At 42.8% G+C, this 15,606-nt stretch overlaps 1 long non-coding RNA gene across 1 annotated transcript; it reads right to left on the bottom strand.

Moving 5' to 3' along the window:
* Positions 1–8,851: 8,851 nt before the first annotated feature.
* Positions 8,852–10,782, bottom strand: LOC309349320. Its single transcript, XR_014159844.1, has 3 exons — positions 10,681–10,782; positions 9,495–9,677; positions 8,852–8,942 (listed from the first exon to the last, which is right to left on the bottom strand). It is a non-coding gene; the product is annotated as an uncharacterized lncRNA (long non-coding RNA).
* Positions 10,783–15,606: the final 4,824 nt, after the last annotated feature.

Genomic DNA, 15,606 nt, shown 5'->3' with positions numbered 1-15,606 from the left:
AGTCAGTTGCTGGAAACAACGTTTGTCCTTCCTGGCCAGACCTTGTTGCTTCTTGTGACCTTGGACTTTCTTGACCCCCAGATCGTCTGACTACGTGAACTGACATACTCCTGATCTTAGGACTCGACTGGACCTTGCCTACGGACTCTGCCTCCAGGCAAGTACCCCTCTGAGCCTTGGCCAGTTGGCTGGCTTCTCCCTCCACTGGGCTCTGCTATGGTTGGCAGAACAGGACTATGACACATCCCTATTTAATAAACCTCCTTGTCCCCAGAGTCTATGGATCCTGACTCAAATGTGTACATCAGTTATGGGGCCTAGAAGCATTGGGAATAAAGATGGCAGTAGTAGCTGCTTGACCTGCCCTCCCTTTTTTTGTATAGCACCAGGCCATTTTTTAAGGACTTAAGGGGGAAGATGGAGCCAGCTGAATTGGGCCTTGGTTCTTTGTCCCACCATAGCTTCTCTATGTTCATTTTTTGTCATGTCACCACAACTCATTCTCACATACATCACAGTCTAGGTGTGAGGAGAAAGTGGGGTTGACAGTAGAGTGGGATATAAATGTAATTTTGGAAAGTCGTTTGCTAAGTATTTGGATATCTCTTATGATATTGTAACCAAATTCTGTGCCATGATTCCTGAGATCAAAGGGCAGGGGTGGGTTTTGTTTTTTGGTCTGTTATGGGATACAGTGAGGCACCATTTTGAATCCACATAGCTGGCAGAACCTTTCAAAACTGTCCTGAATTTAGTCACTGATTTTAAAACTGCAGTGGTCTTTGGGGTTTCTTGATAATTCCCAAGCAATGCTGGTTATGAGGTTGCTTAGTAAGTGAATAATAATATATGCCTGTATTTTTCTCATCAAATGTAGAAATGGTTAAGAATGGGTGGTTTGTGCCCGCACATTATGCAGAGACTAGACTGTTAACAGACATTTTGAATGGAATGCCACATTTTGTAGTGGCAATAAGACTGATTTACAGAAAGATTGCTTTCAACTGTCTAAAGGTTGAAAAGTGAAGTGTTTGTAAGCAAATTGTATAGTTGCCTTTAAAAGCTATTTGCTTGGGGGAGATATATTTGATTTTGCCGTATATCTTCCTTTTGCACAGGCATTTATTCACCAGTCCATTATAGGGTTTCAGGTCCATTTGCATTTCGCTAATGTGTTTCTGATACTTAATCCCCACAAGCTATAAAAAAGGACATTTCACTTTGACTGAAATTCTCTATGAGATTGGCTACTCGGGAAACTTTGTCTTGGAAAAGACAAAGATTTAGCTCCAGATATCTTAGGCTGATGTCAGTAGACCTTGAGCCTTAGTTTAGCCTATTAATTTAATCTTAATTTATAATTTGGGGGCAATTAATAAGCCGGTGCTGCATGACGAATCAAAACTTGGCTGACATTTTGATACATTTGAAAGGTAAATGTTGAACCTGTCTATTAAAAGAAAAACAGAAGTCTGGATTTCTGACATATATATTTAACCTGCAGTGCACATAAGAGTCATCCATTGTGTTTTGAGTCCATACTTACAGCTGATTAGAAAAAGGGGGATGTCCTTGGAATTGTCAGTTCATGCTTTAAGTCCCCCTGTGACAAGAAAGGAAAGTGATTTTTTTTTTAAATGCACATGAGCATTTTAGGTGGATTCCGGAACAGTAGCCAGACATCTTGGCTTGATTTACATGACAGTTCTTGTCAGGGAAGAGCCCAAGGAGAGGGGGAACGTGTTGGCAAAGGATGCACATGAGGCCCAGGGAAAGAAGACAGTGATTTGTGGGGTTTTGTGGCACCTGTGTAGCAGCTGCCAGGGGTGGTGGATGCGGGGAGTCAGGAGGAAGAGCCCAGGCAGCTAGACTCAGGGAAAGGAGACAGGAGAAGAGCTGCAGGGGGGTTCAGAGGCTGGAGAACCTATGACGTCCCCAGAAAGAGTTGCATCTTTGGAATCCCATCAGTTGCCCCCACCCTCCGCTGTCTCCATTTTCAGGGAGGGGTGTGGCGATCACACAGGGTCCCCGGACATTTAACGGTCTATTGATCCCTGTGCCACCACTGTGATTGCTTCCCCGCTGCCACCAACCCGTTTCTCTCGGGTACACACAGAGTCCAGACAGTTGTTAACATTAAATCAAATAAGCAAGTTTATTTTATAAGCATTAACAAGGGTATGGTTTCAGACAATTTTTCTTGTCAGTTTCTTAATCTTAGTTTCTTTACTGACCTATACCTTCCTATTAACTTCTAACTGATTATCCCAACTGTCTATCTGACTTATCTTAAAAGATTCTCTCACTCTCTCACATCAAAACTAGACCAACCCACAGATTTGTCCTCCCTCTTCCTTCTCCAACTCCCAACTGACTTCCGAACAACTCTAACTTCTCCCCTTGGGTTCCCACTGGCCAATCACTTCACACTCATTTAACCCTTTCCTTATGACCCACCCCAGAAGGCAAACACCACAAGGGGCTTAAAGTAATGGGAGCAACTGGAGCTGCCATTGGAGAGGAGCCGTCAGGTGTTTAAAAGGAGTTTAAGAAAGCAGGAGGGGGCAGGGCCACAATATTGCTCCAACTGTCCTAGACAGAGCACAGGTCTGCAGCTAGGGCTTCTACACGTTTTTATTCCACCCTGAAAACTGACTCTTTAAAGCTGAATTGAAGCAAATGGCAATCTGCGGGAAACCCACGTTGCTGTTTGTGAAGCTTCTGTTTTAAAGAGCGAGTTTTTGCAGCGAAAGCTACGGAGCAAAAGATAGGGCGCTCAGACACAGAGCTGAAAAGCATAGAGCTGTGCCTGGAAATAGAGGGGATAAGTGTGGATAAGCCTCTAGTTAGTAGTCAGTGTCATGTGCATCACTTGCATCCATTTGCTCATCCTCATTGGGTGCACTCGGGACAGCTCTACAGTAGGCATAGGCAAACTCGGCCCTCCAGATGTTTTGGGATTACAATTCCCATCATCCCTGACCACAGGTCCTGTTAGTTAGGTATGATGGGAGTTGTAGTCCCAAAACATCTGGAGGGCCAAGTTTGCCTATGCCTGCTCTACAGAATGGCTCAATCTTCTCTTGTGACCTGCTCCACGCTGGTAGCATCTGAAGATGAAGATGACACATTACATGGGTCCTGTAAGTAATTCCTAAACTTCCCTCTGAACTTCAGCTGCTGGAAAATACTGTACAGTAGAATCCCATACTGCAGGGGCAGAAAACCTCAGGCCTGAAGTGATGGGAAGCTTGTGTGTTCAGGAGAAACAAGAAAAGGAAACAGGCTTTGAACATGATCTTCAAGCCAAGAGAGCGGGCTGAAACTCCACTTCCTAAATTATGTACTCCAAAATACTGTGTTTTGTTTCTTCTGTCAGACATTTAACAATGGGAGTGTATCTATATGCCAATGAAATCACCAACAGCAATAAATGATGCTAGCTGCACAGAGAAGCAATCTCCATATCTTGTCTCAGCAGCAGTTTAACCTGTGTCAGGGATAACTGTGCCCATTTATGTGTCAAGATTGACTTAGAGAACCATGGCACCTCAAGTATAAAATCTAATCAATTAGCCTTTAAGTTATAAGCTGGTTACAGTGGTACCTCGGGTTACAGATGCTTCAGGTTACAGACTCTGCTAACCCAGAAATAGTACCTTGGGTTAGGAACTTTGCTTCAGGATGAGAACAGAAATTGTGCAGCGGTGGCTCAGCAGCAGTGGGAGGCCCCATTAGCTAAAGTGGTACCTCAGGTTAAGAACAGTTTCAGGTTAAGAACAGACCTCCAGAACAAATTAAGTTCTTAACCTGAGGTACCACAGTATCTTATGAATGTGAAATGTAAATCCATATTGAAGACCCAGCATGGCTGGGTGTTTGTGTGTGTGTGATAGTTTCCTGCACAAACTGGGAAAAAAAACACACCACAACTTCATATATGCCCTGAAGAGATGTATTGTGTTTAACACACCAACATCCAGGGTTACGATCATTCCAGTAATGAAGGCACAGATTGGTGAACCAACCTTAATTAAGTGTTAATTAGTATTGAAAAGGAAATGTTTAGTTTCTGCATTCCTTTGAGCAACATTGTAAATATTTTAAATAAATAGATATAATACAGACTGCCTCTCATTAAAATAATACCAAAGCAGTATAGCATAGGACAATTCAATACAAAACAATTTGAACCCAATTCAATATGCAATCAAAGCAATCCTATTAAAAGAGTGTATCACAATTACTTTAGCAGGGAATTGTACAACTTGTGTCAGGGGCTGAAGAAAGCATGAGTAAACAGATATTTTTCAACAGCTGTCAAGACTTGGTGGAACGCTCTGTCACAAGAGACCAAGGCCCTGTGGGATTTGACATCTTTCCACAGGGCCTGCAAGACAGAGCTGTTCCGCCTGGCCTTTGGCTTAGACTCACTCTGACCCCTTATATGGGATTTGGCATATAAATTTTTCCCTTGGCTTTTTTGCTGGCCCATGTAGGACCAGCATGGATAGCTGTCTTGGGTGAATATCTGATGTTTCCTCCCTTTATGGTCTTGATTTATGGGCTACACTAAAATGAGGCTGCATTTTAAGCTGCATTTTAAGCTGTATTTTAATTAACTGTTTTTGTTTTTTTCTATTACATTTTATTGTAATTTATATTGGGTGCTAGCCACCCTGAGCCCGGCCCTGGGCGAGGTATAAATAAATTATTATTATTATTATTATTATTATTATTATTATTATTATTATTATTATTATTTAATTAACTGAACAGGCTAAGTGATTGTAAAACCTTGATGCAGTGATCATTCCACAGACTGAAGGGGAGAAGACACTCCTATAAGGTGCTACAATGTGAGCCTATGCACATCATGGCATAACTAATAGGGCCCCCTCCTAAGTTCTTAGTGAATAGGCAGCTCTATATAGGAGAAGCCATTCTTAGAGATGAACTGGTATTAAATCACATAGGGCTTTAAAGATTAAGCTAGTAACAAGAACTTAAACTTGTATTAGTAGTAGATTTGCAGTCAGTATACTACTTCCTTTAACACAGGTATAACAGGTGTGCAGTAGGCTTTTCCATTTGAGGTGTTTCCAGTGTCTACTTACACCCATCATTTGGGCTGGCATATTGAGGAACTCCTTGATGGAGGGGATCCCCGTGCACAGCTGGGTGGAGAGAGACCTCAACCTCCTCCAGCATGGCAGGTGGGGGGTGGGGTGGGTTGCATTGTCCGACTCAATTATTCAATTGCAAGGGGTGTTTTAAATTGCTGGTTTACGATTTAATCTTTGTTGTTAGCTGCCTTGAGCTCTTTGGAGATTAGGTAGGAGAGATGTTCTAAATAATAAACCAATAGCCATGGAAACAGAATCCCTGTTCAGACATACACCTGAATTTAAAAGGTGGAACATATCAGGGATACACACAGAGAGAGACACCCTTCCTTTAACATCCCATGGGCAAAGAAGATGTCTAAGCATATTTGGTTGAACAGAATTTAAAAGCTCCCCAAGATCGGGAATGCTGACAAGGTCTGGAGAGGACCTTAAGCTCTTGAGGACATTGGGAACAAGGGCTTGCATGCACACCCTTTCCATATTTCAGGTATAGGGAACCTTTGGCTCTCCAGATGTTGCTGAACTGCAACTCTTGTCATCACTGCCAATTGGCCTTACCTGCTAGGGCCAATGGAAGTTCTAGTTCAGTCACATCTGGAGGACCAAAGGTTCACCACTGTTGCTATATTTTAAACCTTTGTATGCTCAGGCAAATCACCATGTTCAAAAACTGTGTGCAAAAAGCTTATCCATGGGCTTTGTCCCAGGACAAGGTATTAAATCTGGAAGGCAACCTGTGTTTCTCTTTTCCCTGATGCTGCTTTGGGCCTACAGTTTGAGTAAAGACATATTGACCCTGAAACTCTTTAGCTGATCTAAATGTGGGTGGAATTTTCATAATCCTGTGACAGATCAGCTTTGAAAATGTAGCTGAGTCCCAGGAGCAAGGGCAAACAGGAGATGGTCATCACTATCACATCCTGCTTGTATGCTTTTCCGAGACATCTTGCTGACCGCTGTTGGCAACAGAATGACTTGACCTTGACCATGAATTTATGAAAGCTGCTCTTATAATTTTTTGGAGCCTTTGTGTGATATGTATAACATGTAAACCAAACCTTCTCAGCCTTTTCAGAGAGTAACATTCTAATCTGAAAGCACTTTCTCAATAAGGATGACCTGTGTAATTGTTGCAGTTGTAGTATTTTCAAAACCTTTTCTTAGTCATCGACTCCGTTCATGGCCAGTGTTGCTTGTATAGCACAGATGAACACATTGACTCAAGCCCTGGAAGGAAGGGGGATGCAGATGTGTCCTTGATTTTAACCCTGTGTGATGCATTTGTTCGTCTGTCACTGCACTGAATGCTTTCTTCTTAGACTAGCACTTGCTCTTTCTGAGCAAAAGCTATAATTTGCTGATCTGCTCCGCAGAGGTTTGTGTATGTAGCTACACTAGCTCTGTGTTTAATGACACTTGTATAATTGGAGACATATGGAATCTTAATGAAGAGTGGGGACTAATTGCCTGGAGTATGCTCTTTCTCCAGTCAAGAATTTGTAAAGTGTGTATTTTCTTCCCCTTGTGAACTCTCTTTGGCTGTAAAACAGACTTTCAGGGATCATCTTTTGTTCAATGAAAAATCAGGCTATCTCGTTTTTGTGCTGACTGATGCAATGCAATTTGTCCTCCTAATGTTTGCAACGAAGAACTGAAGGGTATTTTCAAACAGGTTGCAATTAGATCAAAACCATCCAGACTGAAGTCTGATATGCAAACTCTCCTGGTAGTGTTTATGCTCAGCTTGGTGATTTTTGTCAGCTCATTCTGATGTGTGGCAATGACCCAAATATGTTCTGGGTCAGCTAGACTGCATTTTGGTCGGATTTAGTGTGTGGAGCCAGCAGCCCTGGTATTCTTGACATAGTAGTCTGCCATGCATTTCTAAAAGAACCCCAAAATGTCACTCAGTGGCGCAGCATGGGTTGCCAGGGCCCGGGGCCACATGGAGGGGGGTGGGAGGGAAACAGAGTATGCCTGCACATTCAACTGCCTATCAGAGCACATGTCACCCAGGAGATCACAGCCACAGATAAGAGTCATTATGTTTTCCTGGTTCAACAGAGTCCAGCAATGGATGTGTGCAGCTGTATTGAGGCAGCACTGGGTGTTGAAATTTTGCACCCTAACAATTTTCATGCTACTGAACTTTTGAATTGCTTCTTCTGGTTGGTTGGTTGGTTGGTTGGTTGGTTGGTTGGTTGGTTGGCACAGTGTAGATGCTAAGAAGGTTTGGGATTTTCCAGGATCTATCTTTGTCATTAGAGGCTCAAGTAGCCTCAGTGGCAATGAATGCATTTTATGAGCATTGGTGAATTCATCTAGTTATGAGTTAAATTCCACCCTCACTTTGGCTGGTAAGGTAATTATTTCCCCCACAAGTGTAAACATTGAATATAGGGTGTTCTAGCAGAGCATGAGATGCTAAATCTCAGGGTTGTGGGTTTGAGCCCCACAACCTGCACTGCAGAGAGTTGGACTAGATAACTCTTGTGGTTACTTTCAACGCTACAATTCTAATGATTCTATGAAGCCTGAGACAGAATTAAAACATGTGATAAATATTTCATTCGTAACATTTTGTGAATTTTAAAATGCCTTACGGCTGTTTTAGGGATCAATCTTAAGCATGGAAAGCCAGAGTACATTTACAACAGCTAAAGTTAAGTTGGTGTAAAGGACAACAGATCAGTTATGAGCTTATAACTCATAACTGCTGCCTCCTGTGTTGTTTTTGTTAGGTTTGCAGTGCCGAAGTGATCTCTCCAGGGTGCCAACCTGGGTAGCGCGCATGGCGGTTCTGGGTTTCCCAGATGAGAGGACCCCACTCTTGGCCTCACTGATGTGGTCAGATTAGAGCAGAGCAGTATGTTTGGCACCAGCAGGAGTTGCCAGAAGGAGGTATACAAGGTACCATCCAACCATCTTAGGGAGGCCACTATGGATTTGTTTAGGGTTTATGCCAGGCTTCCTCAACCTCGGCCCTCCAGATGTTTTGAGACTACAGTTCCCATTATCCCTGACCTCTGGTCCTGTTACCTAGGGATCATGGGAGTTGTAGGCCAAAAACATCTGGAGGGCCGAGGTTGAGGAAGCCTGGTTCACGCCTTACGCTTTTCTTCTCCTGAAGATATCCTGCAAAGCAACTAAGCTTTAGGATCATAATTTTTCTTCCCCTAGATGTGTTACTATCCCATGTTGATGAGCCCCATCTGCCCTTCATTTCTCTCTACAGCACATGCACAAATCACCTTCTTGATTGTTGGATGTACTATTTCTCTCATCCGCTCAATCTGCCGGATTCTGTCTTCGCATGGAGGGGAAGTCCATAAATCACTGAGACCCATAACTACTCTAACCTGGTTCAGATGGCCAGGTGAAACCATTTCTCAGGATGTGGCTGCTGTCACATGCTGATAGCTTCTAGGAGACTTGAGTGCTCTGTGGGGACCAAAGGTGGACAAACTACCCCAGAAGGAGCACAATGTGTCCCCCCACCAGAGGTACTACCACTCCCCTAACACTCCATACATCCCATGAGAGAGTTACACTGCTGAATTTCCTGCTAAGCCAGGGTTGATGACTTACACCAATATGTTGGGCTCATCTAGGAATCTGGAGATCCACCACATCCTAAATTGCTCGAACTGGTGGATCTAGGGTTTTGTTTTGTTTTTTCGTATGCTGTGTGTGAATGTTCTGAAAGAACTATTTCTTTCCCCCCACCCCCCGCTGCTGTGTATTTCTATTGTACAGATATAAGGATAGAGTACCGGTTGTTGAAAATGGTGGTGAGATGCTGCAGTTTTAACCCTGTGTAAAAAAGAAAAGAAGAGAAAAAGAAATTCTGGGAAAAGTCCAGCTGTAGATACTTTTTTCCATGTCATCAAAATGAAGTGTGACACTATCAAAATAAACATTGAAAATGCACATAAGATTATAAATTCAGTCTATAGACTGCCTGACAGTATGAACTGTTCAAGTGTTAAACTGGAGGCCAACCTCTGTTTGCCTTTCTACGTGACTTTGCCCTTGAGCACACTGTTTAAAGAAAGGTGAATTGACTCAGAAGCTCTTTAGTTAAACTAAGCATGGAGCCTTAATCCTGTAGCCAATCGACTTCAAAAATATATCTGAATTCTGGGGCTGGTACTTTGAGCATATCAGTCATACTCCCTAAATCTTTTCTGGCCTGATAGGTTACAATATTTTCACAGCCAGGTCAAGCTTTCTCTCTCTTTTTTTAATCCTTGGATCAGAAAAGGCCATACCAAAAAAAGGGTTTCTCCTAAATATAGCTTGTCTTCCTGATTGCTCGGAATAAATCTAGCTGCTGCATTTAGTCATGTGTAGCTGCAAGCTTACCTTCTTTATATATTTGGCCCAAGATAATTTCCTAGAGAAATGCTTTTCAGACTTTCAGCCTTCCGGATAACCTTTTGACACGGATTTAGCTGTAGTGGTAATGCTGTGCATCTGCCCTGTAGGCTACTATCATTGTAGAAGATCCTGGAGTGTCTAGTGCACAGACACGGTTCACAGAGGATGCTGAGAGAGATTATTGAGCATAGCCATCATCATGCATAAAAAGGCAAACCTTACCCATGCTACCTAAATGACTGGCACTCTCATGCTGAAACAAGGCTGGATCTGCTCCTGATTCTGTTTCACCAGGCTTCCCCCCACCCCAGATATCAATGTGTTGAGCACCTGAAGGAACCATACAGTTCTGTGAACATCCCAGTTACATGGAACGTGTACATTTGAGCCAGGGCCGTCTTAAGCATATGTGGCGCCGGGGTGCAAAGATCCACCCTCCCCAGGTTACCCAGTCCCAGGCGCACAGGAGGGCGGAGCCAGCCGCCCGCCTCAGCATCTTGCTGGCTCGGTCACCCCCGAACTTGCTGCGGCACTCCGACCAACATGCGGGGCTCTTCCCTGGACTCACCTCTTGGACCTCAGACTCTTGGCCTGGTGCCTCTGAGAGCCCGGCACCCGGATGCCCCGCACCCCTAGTGCCTATGGGTAAGACGGCCCTTATTTGAGCAGTTGCTCTCACACAGTGGAATCTTTTCAGAGGTGTCCTCTCAGTCTGTGGATGTCAAGGAATGGGACTAGCCTGGTTTTATGACACTGAGGTTGAGGCCAGCCATGGAGCCCCACTCTTGCTGCAACATGCGAGAGCTCTGCACAGGAGTATTGCACAAACATGGATCATATATGGCCTAGAAAACAAATCGTCCTTTCACTGCAGCTACAGGCTGCAGAGGAAGATGAGGACTGTTGGACAAGCTGTCTTCCATGGAAGTTATTTTGTTGCTGTCCTTTTTCATTGAGGAACCCTTGCTAATATTCCAAAGAGGTGTGCAAGTTTGAAAAAAAATGACAACAATGCCTTAGAGTTGTCCAATGATGGAACAGACCTGGAATATTGGTACCAAGTTGTGTGGGAAATGGGCCGATTGGAAAAAAAATAATAATGAGTCATGAGGGTCATGTGAAGCTGAAATATGAGGGATTTGTTCTGACTTTAGAGTTTATTCACACTTACCTTTCCTCTGTGCTTTATAGCTCCATGCCCAAGCATACTTATTCTTTCCTCCAGAGACTTCCGCGTGGAGATTTGCTTTTTAAAGCTGAATCAGAGCAAACAACAATTCATGGAAAACCTGAATTGACTTTTGTGCCCATTGAGCTCTAAAGTGTGGACCTGTGCCTAGAAAGAATGGGGCAAAAGATGTGGATAGACCCTTTGTGGATTGCACTAAATAGAAAAGGAACAAACACCACCATCAGCATTCAAGTAGATCTGGTTGATTTATTATGATCCCTTCACTCATTGCACCCGGTTGGCAGTACAGAAGGTTCCATTATTGACTATAGTCAACAATGCTTGCAACATTTTTATGAATGGTAGTATAATCTCTTAACCCTGTGAGGGGTGGGGAAGGGCTTTACTTGGCTAACACTTTCATTTTTCTTTTTTCAAAAAATGAGATTTTGATACGTTGCCTCAGCTTTGCCAATATCTATCTAACTGGTTGCAGTGTATTATCTAAAAGAGCAGGCCAATGATCTATCAGGAGTAATTTCAGCCTCTCTGGGATTAAAGGCAAAAATGTAGTGAGATGTTCCATAAATTGAAAAGTGACACTCACACATTTTTCTCTTCTACTTCCCTGTCACTGTCTCGCTCCTCCCCTTCCTGAAGGCAGCCCTGTTTATGGAAGGATTTAATATTTGATGAATTATTGTATTTTAATCTTTTGTTGAAAGCTGCCCAGATTGGCTGGGGAAACCCAGCCAGATGAGCGGGGTATAAATAAATTATTATTATTATTATTATTATTATTATTATTATTATTATTATTATTATTATTATTATTATTGTTATTGTTATTATTATTATTATTTTATTTTACTATTATTATGCATTATTATTCCTCCATGTTGATATACTGTAGGACAGACATAGGCAACCTCGGCCCCCCAGATGTGTTGGGATTACAACTCCCATGATCCCTAGCTAACAGGACTAGTGGTCAGGGATGATGGGAATTGTAATCCCAAAACATCTGGAGGGCTGAGGTTGCCTATGCCTGCTGTAGGATGCCTGTCCTCTCTGGACCTGTAAAGTATTGCTAGAGGCAGGGGGTAGCACCACCAAGCCTGATCATCTTAACATAGAGAACCTAAAAATTGCAAGGCATTTGTCCCACCCATCCACAGAAATATGATAAAAACTCCAGCAAATGTCTAAATGAGAAATAAAAAGGCATTGCAATATTAACAGATCAATAATATTCATATCAAATTTCTAAATACATTTGACCATTCCAGAAATTTCTTTCATTCATTCAGCCTTTATTGGCATAATTACAAAATTTAATTTAAGGTCATACCCATGTGTTACCCATTTAATATTCTCTGTCAGGGGCAGGCAATGTGTATATATAATTTTTATTAAATTTTCTGTTTTACAATTTAAAGTACTTATTTTGCATCATTAAAATATCAATGACTTCCCTTCTCTTTCCCTAGTTCATGTTACATATCATAAATCCCTGCATATTTTACAGAAACTATACCACTCAGCATTCCATTATTACATCCATCATAACTTATTTACACTGTTGAATTTATCTTATTGCTGCCAGTGTTTTCAGCTGTACAGTTATTTCCCATATATTCAATAAATGTTTTCCAATCTTCTCTAAATGTATGCTCTTCTTGTTCTCTTATTCTATGTTAAGTCTGCAAGCTGTGCATATTCTGTCAAATTAAGTTGCCATTCTTCTTTGTTTGGGACTTCCCTCATTTTCCATTTTGGGGCTAACAAAACATGGGCCACAGTAGTGGCATACATAAATAAATAACCTTTTTTGACACCTGGGACTTTCAATCTGAATTATCCCCGACAGAAAGGACTCTGGGTTTTTTGGCAAAGTGATTTTAAACTTTTTTTTTTTCATTATTCATTATTTCCCAATACTCTTTTACCCTTTTACAAGTCCACCACATATGAAAGAAGGTTCCGTCCAGCTCTTTGTATCTCCAACACTTATCTGATTCAGTCTTATACATCTTAGCAAGCCTAGTTGGAGTTAAACACCGTCTGTAAATCATTTTCAAGTAGTTCTCCTTCAAAGAATAACATGCTGTGAACTTCAAATCACTTTTCCAGAGTTTTTCCCCAGAGGTTAAAATCTATATTGTGTCCTATATCTATTGCCGAGTGTGTCATTGAGGCTTTAACAAGCTCGTATTTTATTTCACACTAGTAACAGAAGGGGAAGCCAATTTGACACCTTCCAGAAGTCTCCAGCTCCCATCAATCTCATCCTCCAGGGCCAGTAGCTATGGATGATGGGACCGGTAGGCCAGCAACAACTGAAGGCACCATATTGCCTGATCTTCAGACAACTTGTCCTTGTACTCGCCTCTTAAGGGCCTGCAACATATTTTGTGAACATGTGAGGGAGGAGTGAGATTGTGTCAGCCACCACCAAGATTGCTTACACCCTCAGACGTGTTCGCAAAGCCACTTCCGACGTAGAAGGAGGTGGGGTTGCGGGCTTCACCCTCCCACCATGCGCGCGGGGGCTGGCTCTCAGCCTCCATGCGATTGAGGGAATCCCGATCGCATCATCCTCTGGCCAGCCAATCGGCTGGCCTGGGGGGCATGCCCTGCTCCATTTGATGCAGGGGCGGCCTGGGATCTCCCTCTTTGCCACCTCCAGCTGCTCCAGTTTGTTGGAGATCTTATCTCTGCATTGCCTGCTCTGGAGCATGTGCACCTGCTTGTTCTTTTGCTTTAATCTTCCCCTTTGCTTTTAGTTGCTGTGCCGGCTGCTGCCTGCCTTTTCTGGCTGCTGCTTTCCCCCTTAAGAGCTGCTGTTTGCCAGCAGGAGCTGTTTCTTTTCCTGTGAGTAGCGCTTTGTCCTGCAGCCCTCTGCTGCCAGTCTCTTTCCCCGGCTTTGGAACCCTCCCCTCATTTCAGGAGCCTTCGCCTTGACCCTGAGTGCTTTGGAGTTCGCAAGTAGTATGAAGGGAGCACATGCGTGTTGGGTAGGCATATTTTGTCTAAGGGGGAATACGCTCAGCCAGGCTTTCTACACAATAGAGTGGCCGAGGCATGGCCGTTTCCACATGGTAGTCCCCCTCCACACTAACAGCAAATATGTGGTAGGAGGGAATGGCTAAATACCACAATCTATTTTCCTTCTCACAAATTCATTGAATGAATGGACATGAGTCTGAAGAGAGCTTATTGTAAAAAGAAAAAGAAGAAAAGGTTCCAGCAGCAGAAGCAAATATGTCTTTCAAAAACTTTGCTAAATTTATCAGTCCTCTTGTTCAAACAAAATAGAAATTTGATTAGTTGGATGCAACCTTAATTTGTGTGGCGTGCTTTGCCTATTCCATTGAGTTAGCCTGTTTTAATTGAACTAATTCAAGCACATTTAGATGTGGTTAAACAAGCCGATCAAACAAATTAAGCAAAGTCACATTTTTCGAGCCCATCCAGATTCAAAGTGAACTATTGGAAACAAGCAATCAAGCTTGAGAGAGAAATTTCAAGTGCGGGGGAGGGGGGAACGGAAAATGGAATACAAGCTTCATGATCACACACATACAATCCCAAAATGGAAGAATCATCTTCCTCTCACTCCTATCAGTATACATTTCCCAATGGACAGGAAATAATGCCCTCTTCTATATTGACTTGTGGTGTTTGAACGTGGTAATCAACTTTGGTTTGAATATTGCGAAGTAATACAACTTTACTACTTGAGTTAATATTTTGCTTGAATATGCCCGCAAGTGATAAGATCTGGTATTCCTCAAACCCGAGAAAAGTAGCAGTCCTTGACACACTAGCACTATGTGGCTGTAACTCTAGGCCAGGTGTGGGAAACTTTTGGCCCTCTAAATGCTTCTGAACTACAGCTCCCATTATTCCCATCAAATAGCCATGCTTGGTGGGGCTGCTGGAAGTTGTAGTTATCACAATACACAAAGTGCAACTGTAACATTTTATTGGTTATTTCTTAATGTAAAGGTCTAGCCCAGTATGTGCAACATATACAGTTCATATGTACGGTTTATAACCTATGAGACCAATTCCAATATTAATACATTTCTTCTTTTCTTATCTTTTCTTCTTGTTTCTTCTTGTAATAATAATAATAATTTTATTTATACCCCACCTCTCTCCGGGCTCAGGGCGGCTAACACCAATAAAATTACAATAAAACATAATGGGGGGAACCAATTTATTAAAATAAGGGTTAAAATGCAATTTAAAATGCAGCCTCATTTTAATAGTAGTCCATAAATCAAAACCATAAGGGGAGGGAAATATAACGGTCACACTGAGTCCAAACCAAAGGCCAGGCGAACAGCTCTGTCTTGCAGGCCCTGCGGAAAGATGTCAAGTCCCACAGGGCCCTAGTATCTTGTGACAGAGCGTTCCACCAAGTTGGGGCCAGCACTGAAAAGCCCCTGGGCCTAGTTGACTGCTGGCACAAGCTGACTGGTGCAGGTACAAACTGCTAACTTGGGCAGGACAAGGTTTCCCCTTGTTTCACCCCGAAGGGCTTCATCAGCTGATATTAGATCTATACAATATAAATAAGAATCTGGTTCTACAGATGTTTTGCTCTAGGCCAGGCATGGCCAAACTTGGCCCTCCAGCTGTTTTGGGACTACAATTCCCATCATCCCTGACCACTGGTCTTGTTAGCTAGGGATGGTGGGAGTTGTAGTCCCAAAACAGCTGGAGGGCCAAGTTTGGCCATGCCTGGCTTACAGCAAAACATCTGTGGAACCAGATGCCTGCTCTAGGCTATGCATAGTGGAAGATCAGGACCACATCTGCCCATCTTGTTGCAGGTCCATATGGCATTTTCACACTGGAAATCAAATTTGAATAAGAGTCCCCAAAGGGCCAAGACTGAGAAATTTTGCTGCCTGA

Source organism: Podarcis erhardii (assembly GCF_964252035.2).
Source record: "Podarcis erhardii genome assembly, chromosome: 8".
NCBI classification, from domain to species: domain Eukaryota; kingdom Metazoa; phylum Chordata; class Lepidosauria; order Squamata; family Lacertidae; genus Podarcis; species Podarcis erhardii.
The sequence above is the reverse complement of the archived record's forward strand: the minus strand, read 5'-3'. Positions and strand labels throughout refer to the sequence as shown.